The following is a 10,157-nucleotide window of genomic DNA, read 5'->3' on the forward strand; positions in this document are numbered from 1 at the left end:
TTATGAGATTCTTTGGCTGTACTCCAATAAGCTCATCTGTCTCCTAAAAGCACTATACAAAATCTCATCAAGTGCAGTCAGGGTAAATGGAGAACTTACAGACTGGTTTCCAACAACTGTGGGCGTACGCCAGGGCTGTGTATTATCACCACAGCTCTTCAAAATCATCCTAGAAATGGTTATGTTACATGCCACCTATGACACCCCTATTGGAACAAACATTCAAGGCCATCTGATCAACAACCTCCGCTTCGCTGACGACAAAGTTCTTCTTGCATGCAACGAGATAGATCTCCAGTCCATTGTTATGAAACCAATAAATCAAATCAAATCAAATTGTACATTGTGTACACCAGTGGAGCTCAAACTTTGGCCTCAAAATCAATATTGCCCAGACAGAGGTCCTGGTCATCAGCAAACGGCAGCAAGACATTAACATCAGCATAGGTGGAACCAAATTACTACAGGTGGAAAAGTTTATTTACCTGGGAGGCACCATCACTCAATCAGGAAAATGTACAGAGGACATAAAGAATAGGATTGGAAAAGCCCTGGGTGCTGTTCAAAGTCTTCACAGCATATTGAAAGCCAAAGATATTAGAGATGTCACAAAACTTGAACTATATAAGGTACTCATCCTATTCATCCTTATGTATTGATCAGAAACATGGACACTGAAAAAAAGAAAATGAGAACAGGCTCCTTACCTTCGAAATGATCTGCCTCCGAAAAATCTTGGGTGTAACCAGACTAGACAGAATAAGAAACACAACAATTCGAAAGACTCTAGGACTTGACGAAACCAGTCTGGACAAAATAGCAACAAAAAAACGGCTGCGATTCTTTGGCCACGTTAACAGGATGAGACCAACACGATACCCAAATATACTCCTAACTTCTAATATTCATGGTGATAGACCACGGAGTAGACCAGCCAAGAAATGGTTAGATTGTGTAAAGGCTGATTGTGCTACTAGATGTCTGGGATCCTTCACAGAAGCGACCAGAACATCGCAAGATAGGAAGATCTGGCTTCAGGTCATGAAGCAGAAGCCATCACACATCTCCCAGATGGTGCGGAATTCTTAGGTCAAGGTAGGTCATAGTGTTTGGTCCTGGGTCAGGATAATACTTCATTTAATTGTAGAAACTGACGCTGAGCAAAATATGACCGCAAGAAGCTGCAGAACCGTAAAATTGTTGTAATATATATTACGCTTCATATTTGTTGACATCTTACATCATCCCCTGTAGCATTTCGATTCTCTTTCAAGAGAATAAAACTCGGTTATCTTTGAGCATCTTTGTCATGCGATTCATCTGTATTCGGCTTTCCGATAATCCTTTTTTTTTCTTCTTTCTTTTTGCGACTTCCTGATAGAATTTTCATTCAAAATTAATGTCTAAGTCTTTTGTCAACATTTATGTATAGGGGCACATCTCCTGATGTATCACTGCCCTCCGAGCTCCGTGATTGGCCAGATGTAGATATTCAAAGGTTGCCCATGCTTTTTCCGTTACGATATCAACGTCGTCCTGACGATTGGCCAGATGTAGTTATTCGAATGTCCCCCATGCTCTGATTAGTTCTCTGCAAATGAAACCATTAAAGATGTTAATGAATTGAACGGCACATTCTCGAAATGTCCGGCTCTTTAACAAATCAAATTATCCTTCTCAGCATACAGCTGACCAATTTTTTCCCCATCTCTGTACATTACATGATCAATATAATATACATAACAAAGATTGAAGACTGTATCCGAATCAAAATTATATCTTTTTGTTGGTACACAGAGCGAGGGTAAAGTTAAAAAAAAACTTTATGTATGACGAGAAATTGAGTACGATTAGTTTGCAAGCTATGGTGCCTAATTATGATTCGCTCGATTAGAGGTGCGGAGTATGAAATTGTCCGAAGAATCATTGAAGAAAGAAAATAAATATACCGCGACGACATTTTACCTAATGGCAGGGTTATGCTTTATAGATTCCAGTTTTTAACAAATAACCAGAAATAGAAGTAGACGGAATGTCTTGATTGTATAGACAGACAAAGCACCATTGAAACAAGCAAGCTTAACGAAATGTAATGTTTAACCTCAATGAATTTTAGTGCTTTGGAATCAATCCTCTGCCAAGCTCAAACAATGTACTCGTGAAAAATGTGCGAAATTGGATTATCAAATAAAATGTGAAAATGCAAAAAACCTAAAATTACCTGCTATCAAATTGAAATAAAAGGTGAAAAAGGGATCGATGGTTGAAGCCTCCATGCAGTGTCCAGCCCAAAAAAAATCAAGAGTCAGTCGTTTCCAAGACTGACCGATTAGCTAAATCGACCAAGTTAATTTCACAAAATTAATTTTAGTACCTGTCAAGAAAATATAACATTGCTTATTTTTTAAAGCGATGGGTATTAAATCTAGTCTAAACAAACATATTGCGATGATTTGGAACTATACACTGCCTCGATATATGTCAGAAATTCAATCCCAACGTCTATATTTATCATATTTTTAATGCTAGCAAAATTAAAAAAATACGAATGCAGTGAGCGCGGAAAAAATGTGTGTGAATATATTACATCAAATAATTATAACTAGAGATTGTATACTTATACAAGTATAGGTGGCATGTACTCATTTGAAGATTATAATGAATTACTGTTCTGTTAAATGTCATGATGTCGTAACAAAATTAACTCTTTTTTGTCGTATAATGTAGTACATTAATATTTGATCCATAGAATAGTGAAGTACGCAACTCGCGCTAAGTGCAAAGCCAAGTTTTGACTTGTACATTGTTCTAACATTTGAACATGATCCCAATGTCTAAATGAAAAATAAAAGTCACAATATACTTGTAGCGCAAACACTCAGCTACAACAAATTAGAAATCAGAAGAAAATCGAGTAGAAACAAGCGAAACATTGTCAAAAGAACATTGAGAACAGATTGAGAATATGACGTTATTAATTAAAAATATGAAATCTTACTTTGAATTGCAATATGATGACGTGGCGTAACCTCTGTTAAGCAAAACTGATGGATGAAATAACATCTATACTTAAAGACTTTCAGAGTATGCAATTATTATATAGAATTGCCGAGAATAGAATCAGGAACGTCACGTGAGAAAATGTGTTTTCAGCTTCCATGAGGCCAACGCAAGCGAAATAATCAAAAAGTATTTTCAAAGTGGACTGAAACATATAAATATGTAAAATTAATTCGAGATGATTTCTAGCACTTTTTAATGGTTCGTGTGCGTCGAGCGCGTTGGATAATTATGTTGCAATAGGTTGAAGTGTCATAATATGAAATTTGAAATAGCATTGCCATTTGTTAAAAGAGATATTATAGACTTAGGCGAAATTTACAAGATGGCGCCTAGATGACATCACAGTATGCTAATGTCCTTATACATTTGTGTGTGTGCGGTCCTCAAAAGCGTCTACAATAATTATTGCCCCAATTCTGAAGGAAAATGCAATTGCCATTCTTGAAATATCTGTTCCACAAGAAATTTACAGAAAGAAAAGAAAAAGAAGAAGAAAATTCTGACGAATATAAGAGGTGTTATGTACATAATAATGCTGTAGCAAAATTCTCTTTCGGAACCGTTGCAAAGTGGTACATTTTGTGCCTGCAATGCTCAACGAGTTCTTCACAAACATAATCGAGGCGAGAGAATGGCAGTACCGAGATAGGACTTTTCCCTCAACAAAACATTTCCTGCAAATGATAGATTGCCCTCTGCGGCACGGCTCTCATGAATATTAATTTCCTCTTCATTGGTTCGAATAAATTCATCTATTCTAATGGTCGTATTTGACGTAGACATGATTATGTACAATTCATAATATAACAAGTATTCTGAATGTAGAAGTATACTACAGAACGCGAAGATTAATAAAAATAGACTGTGGTGATAATTGTAATCATAATAGCAATAAAGTTGCAAAAGTAAAAAGTTGCGCACCAATTCCACTTACTTTAAAACTTTATACTTCTATTCATCATTTTGAAAGCAAGAACAATTTCTTACCTAAGAGAGTGTTATCTGGTTAATCTCTTCCACGGTTAAGAACATATGTAATTAATTATTTAATTTATTTTTGATCTAACTTTATCATGTTTATAGATGTTTTGTTTGTTTAATGGGAGTTAAAAGAGGAAAATCTTACACCACGGCCAATGGAAATAATGATTCCGAAGGGAAATTTATGGTTAAAAATGTAATAAACTATAATAACTCATGTAAACAAAACAAACAGAAAGAGAGAGCGGGGTTTTAAAGGTACATTAACATGAAAGACACAAATGTACATGTAAAGAGTATTATTTCCATCCTAAAGTATTCCAGACTATGATAGAACAATTCGAAACGACAAAAACATCAACTTCTTAGACTTAGAGGTAACCCTGTGGTGAAGAAATACCATGCATATGTGTAGTGGTCTAGTTGATAAGTCAGTGGAGTAAAAATCCCTAGGTACGTGGTTGGAATCCCTGTCACAACATCTACGTCATTGTAACGACATTAATCTCAATTTGCCGCCACTCTTGGCCCAGCTAAAAAAATTGATACCATATGAGGAGGAAGATATTGCTTGACTGTTCGAGCGTTGGAACATCTTATCGCACATTAATCTAAGCTACATCCGTGTTATAATAATGTAACATTGAGTATTCATGCGCAGTAAAGTTGATTTCTATATAGTAGTCATTATGAAAATATTAGATATATTACCACAATCGAATATGCCAATTAAAAATATACGATGAATTGCTTACATTTAACAATAGAAGCGCTTAAAGACATCGTCGATGTATTAAGCGCTTTATATAAACGCGGAATATTGTAATTATTATGCCATATTATGTTGGGTATGCCGAAATATGATGAGCCGACAACTAAAACAATCGTTTTTAGCAGGGTGGGGTGATTGTTCTCATGTCCCCCTTCCCCATGTTGCCGAAGCTTTTGATATGATATAAAATGATATAAACCTTTGCACTGCTCCATTTTGGGGTACTTTAAACAGTTGGAGCATTCTGGTGTATCGGCAAAGGCCTTTAACTCGCATTCGGGAAGTCCTGGGTTCAATTGTTGCATTATGCATATATCCTGAGACAGAGTGCTTGACCCAGGTGTACTTAATGGGTACCTAGCGATGTTCCGGTTATGATAATTGCATGTCCCTCAGAAAAAGGAATATACGGTATACCATGAATGAATAAGACCATCATATTTGAAATGTTTAACATTTCTTTTAAGTTTTCAGCTTCCGTATTACAATCTTGAAATTTTCCGTTTAAATGCATTTTGTAGTCGATAAAGCCTTATATTCAACGCCGGAGCATGTGAAATATTTGTATATAAGGATGATAATTATCATTATTATCATTACTATTGTGATAAGAAATATATGGTGGTGTGACCATAGTCCGCGCGTGATCCTAGTTTCGCTATCTAAAAAAAATTTGGTAAGATTTCGAAAATCTGATACAACCAACAGAAAGAGAATTCTAAAATTACCCAGAGACGAAATTTTCTTTAAAATTGGAAGTGAAATAATGAAAATATTGACGAAAGATAAGCAAATTTCGCAGTATTTTACGTCCTTTCCGGAAAAAAGATGAACTTGCGACAAGGGTCTGGAAATTTTTATTTTGAGAGCAGATGACATCAAAATTTGTCATGCAAAATATGCAATTATATTATATTTGATTAGCTCGCTTTTTATGATGAAACAGCTGTAAACCCACGTGCGCGAATTAGATCTCGTTTGTGTAATGACTTTTTCTTGAGTTGAGGCGCATTCCGATCCGACATCGAACTTTGAGATCACGATACACCAATTTGTAGTAAAAAAAACTTTGCCGTCCATTTGGTAATAATTGAACTAAATTTTGTTATGTAGAATATGAAAAATCGTCGATTGAATATCACACTTCATAAATAATAATTTAAAAAAATCTCCCCGAACTTTGGTCACCCCATCATAGTATTAGTATAAGTAGGAGGCAAACGATGTGGAGAGATTTGGGGCAACAGCCCCTCCCCATTTCTCGTACAATGTGGAACTGATCAACTTATATTACTGCATGATTTGGATATCAGATATCACATCAAATTGCAACTTTTATGCACTATCAAACGCCTTCTGAAAACCATACTTTACAGCTCGCTCGCTACAATCGCTCGCTTCACCATGTTTACTCGACCGCTTGAATGTGATCCATACATGCAAGACGGGCCGGCTTCCTGGTAAAGAGCACCATATAATTATATGGCCATATGGTAGGTGATGACAAAATGCATGTTTCAGATATATTCTCGATTTAGACTGAGCTAGGTTTCACTAGGATCTGGCGAAATGACAAATTTTGGACGTAATAATCTTTATACCTGACTTCCATCTTCAAAAATATGCTTAAAGATTTATTTTGAGTATCCTTTTCGTCCTTCTTAGGTTCGATAACATAAAATAATGACACTGGTCTGAATACAAAAACGATGATCCTCCCCAATCTAAACAGACTTATTAATCTCCCATTTTCTCTTACTGAGATACTTACCCGTTCTTGTATTTGGCTCCACTAAATGCAGTCGAATAAACTAACTCCAAACGAAGGCTACACGTGATTCCGCTAGTTTGAGTCTCCGACGGCCATATATGGTATTGAAAATTTATTTTTCTTTTACCGTGCTGTTCCATAAGCTTAGTTAAATATTACAGAATAACATTTTGCCGATTTGATAAGATATGACAGATTTCCTACAGTAATGTGCTCCATTTTTCATGAATTTGTTTTCCAAACTGGTGCCTTGTAGCATCACAGGGGTAAATTTAATCCAAGATCAGGTTATTCATCCAATATTTTACGCATCCAATAGTTTTACCGTCAGAAACACTATAAGAGAAACATAGAAAGAGTAACGTTGTTGAATGAATCATATCTGATTGATACACGTCTGTAAAAATCCAATTACATACATTACATACACACGAAGGACAATCTACAAAAATGCAAAGTTTACAACATTATTATGATGTCGTACATTTACACCCGATGAGCATCCCCTGTAGCCTATAAAACATAACCTGACAAATGGTCAGGGGATCAGGCTTTTCTAAATCTAAGTTCTGAATATATTCTAGAAAATGCATTGAATTGCAGTTATGCATGGATATCATTGATCGCAAACTTCATTTACATAACATGCCATTACGCAATATGCAATACTTTTTCTTAACATCTTAACCCACACCAATAGGCATTAATATCTCAACGATAAACTTGGCTAAAAATAATGAACACTGCGAACCTACCTTTACAACCGTTCCTGATGTCCACACACAGCCTGACACGAGACAAAGTAATCAGTAAACCAAAAACTTCCCTGCTATAGCTAGCTCACGATTCGCGCGCTAGACGCATCGACAAAGGGGCGGGGCTGCTCTCGATGCAATATTTTGCCTTATGCTACGGTCACAAAGGTTCGTACGGACGATAATTTCGTACGAATCTCCCTGTTTTTCCATTGTCTTCCCGAATTTCCATTGTCTTCAAATCGTTCGTACGACGTTCGTAGCAGTTCGTAATGGCATTTGTGACCGAGGCTTTACTTGTCATTTTTTCAGGATACGCATGTAAAAGTCTTAACGTGGGTCTCACACTAAAATGGATTATAACTTTTATATTTTCTTACGTTTTGGACTATGAATAAGTAATGATCATAAATGAAATGTGTTTTCATACGGGAGGACATTGGAGACAGCTACGACAATGTAAGAATCTTGGTGCCGTTCAAAAACGAACAGATTATGACTTTGGGAGTGGACTGAATGGAACGCAAAGCTTGAAGACAGAAAAGAAAATAGTGCATCCACCCCTAACACAGAGAGGGAGAGAGAGAGAGAGAGAGAGGGGGGAGAGGGAGAGAGGGGGAGAGAGTCAGAGAGGAAGAGAGAGAGAAAGAGGAGAGAAAGAGAGAAAGAGAGGAGAGAAAGAGAGAAAGAGAGAGACAGACGGGAAGGGATAGAGAGAGAGAGAGAGAGAGAGAGAGAGACAGAGAAGGCCAGACAGATTGATGGAGGGGGGGGGGTTACACGTCAGAGCCGTTTTTTATTTACCGTGTTTACATCATTAACATTTATTTATTTATGTTGCAACAAAATGGTAGTAGACTGAGGGACTTGCACATGTTAAAGTCCCTTGTAGACTGGAAAAAATGTCAACCCCCGATATATTGGTCTTTCATTATATATGAGGCCTCCCAAATATTCAATTCAATTCAATTCAAATAAACATTTATTTCTTCCATTCAATTCGCGACTTTGCTATGGAGACGGTGAAACACGATTGGCTAATCTTTCGGTGCGTAGGTCCATGTCGCAATATCGGATTGATATGCCACCACGATTCCGAGGAATTTCGAAATGTCAACTCAAGCGCGCTTTCACTGCCCTATTGTATACCCCGTAGAATCATATTCGGATTACGTAATTTGTCATTGTATTTGTTCACATTCTTCGAACATTTCGATTGGTGATCGCAAGGGCTAATCACATTGCCTTATAGGTTGATTCTCCGAGAGCTTTTGTGATTGGGTAATGGATACATCTTTTGATGACGTCTCTAATTAATCGGATAATTATAGTTTGGATGAAAGTACAAGTTGGTAAGTCCATTCGCAAATTATTCGCCATATGTATTTGTTTACTATATTAACATTATTATTTTGATTATTCGGCGATTTTCCACCTCTGTTCTGAGAGAGGAAATTAGCGACGGTCCTTCGCCCAGTCACCCTTCTTGTTGGTCTCGATTCCTGTACCAAGGATTGACTGTACATGTGCACCACTAAACCAATTTTTATCCTACTTTTTACATTAAACGGTGCAAGTACAACTACAAGCTAAGGAACTATCATTTTTTTAAAGAGCACAACTTTGAAACGCACATACATTTCGGGGAAAAAAATACGTGTACATCTTGATCATCTCAGTGATTCTAGAGTCATTTATTATGACACTAACACCACGCATCTTATTTAAGCCCATGAGCTCACTTTCCGGGATTCCCCTTCTATCGGTGATATTCTACATCTTCAGACTCTGATACTACTACGCAGGAGATAAAAATCAAACAATCTTTGAGATTCATATTAATTTTATTTTTAAGGAATATAAATACAAATTAATCAAAGAAAAGATGAATTATACTGAACTTTAATTTAATATGCATTCATCAACTCATTCAAATGGCAGGAAAAATAACAAATTTCTGCTTATACGGTTATAGATATAGACTATGATACACGCATTTTCCAATGAATTCACCCACTGCTTAGGCCACTTAGTAAGGCCTAATTTGGGGGGGGGGAGAAGGTTGTGAGAAAGAGAGACAGAGAGAGACAGAGAAACAGAGACAGGCAGAGACAGAGAGAGACAGAGAGACAGACAGAGAGAGACAAAGTGAGAGAGAGAGAGAGAGAGAGGGGGGCGGTCTTTCGAACGAGAGACGGGTGTGTAACAAATCTGATGATGATTCATCAGCATCATGATAATGCAAAATCTATCGACATTCTACTAATGTCCGATTTTTGTTTTCCACTTCTCTACATTGCGTCCTGCAATGTAGACAGACGTCCAACTCTTTTTTGAACTTTTGAACGAGTTTTTGAACATTTGAACTGGGAAAGAGCTTACGGTGCTGCAAAAAAATAATGGTAAGAGCATAATAGGCGTTTCTTCAAAGCATCTTCACGCTCCATTCATTAGGGAGCCTCCGTTCTGGAGTGACCCCGAGATAAACGAGCATGACAGCGTGGATTAACGTTTAGACTACACAGCTCTAGTACGTGTATTTTTTGTTCATCCAAAGAATGGTATGAATCTGCATTCAGTTATACATTTATTCAGATAAAAGAAGAATACAACCTCTTCGTCAAGACTGTAATTAAAAACAAAAGCTAACAAAACATATTTGGTTGAGTTGAGAATAACAGATATATCGCTACAGTTAGATATTTACTCTATGATTGCTTAATGTTTTCACACGTTTGATTTCCCGCTTCATTATTTATTTATTTGCGGTAGGATTTTGCTTTACTCTTTGATATCCATTGAGAAACACAACTTT

At 36.7% G+C, this 10,157-nt stretch overlaps 1 long non-coding RNA gene across 1 annotated transcript; it reads right to left on the reverse strand.

Moving 5' to 3' along the window:
- LOC115919481 lies at positions 1–7,400 on the reverse strand. The gene is made up of 3 exons (XR_004061872.1): positions 7,343–7,400; positions 6,588–6,923; positions 1–1,591 (listed from the first exon to the last, which is right to left on the reverse strand). It is a non-coding gene; the product is annotated as an uncharacterized LOC115919481 (long non-coding RNA).
- Positions 7,401–10,157: the final 2,757 nt, after the last annotated feature.

Source organism: Strongylocentrotus purpuratus, unplaced genomic scaffold, assembly GCF_000002235.5.
Source record: "Strongylocentrotus purpuratus isolate Spur 01 unplaced genomic scaffold, Spur_5.0 spur5_scaffold_6, whole genome shotgun sequence".
NCBI classification, from domain to species: domain Eukaryota; kingdom Metazoa; phylum Echinodermata; class Echinoidea; order Camarodonta; family Strongylocentrotidae; genus Strongylocentrotus; species Strongylocentrotus purpuratus.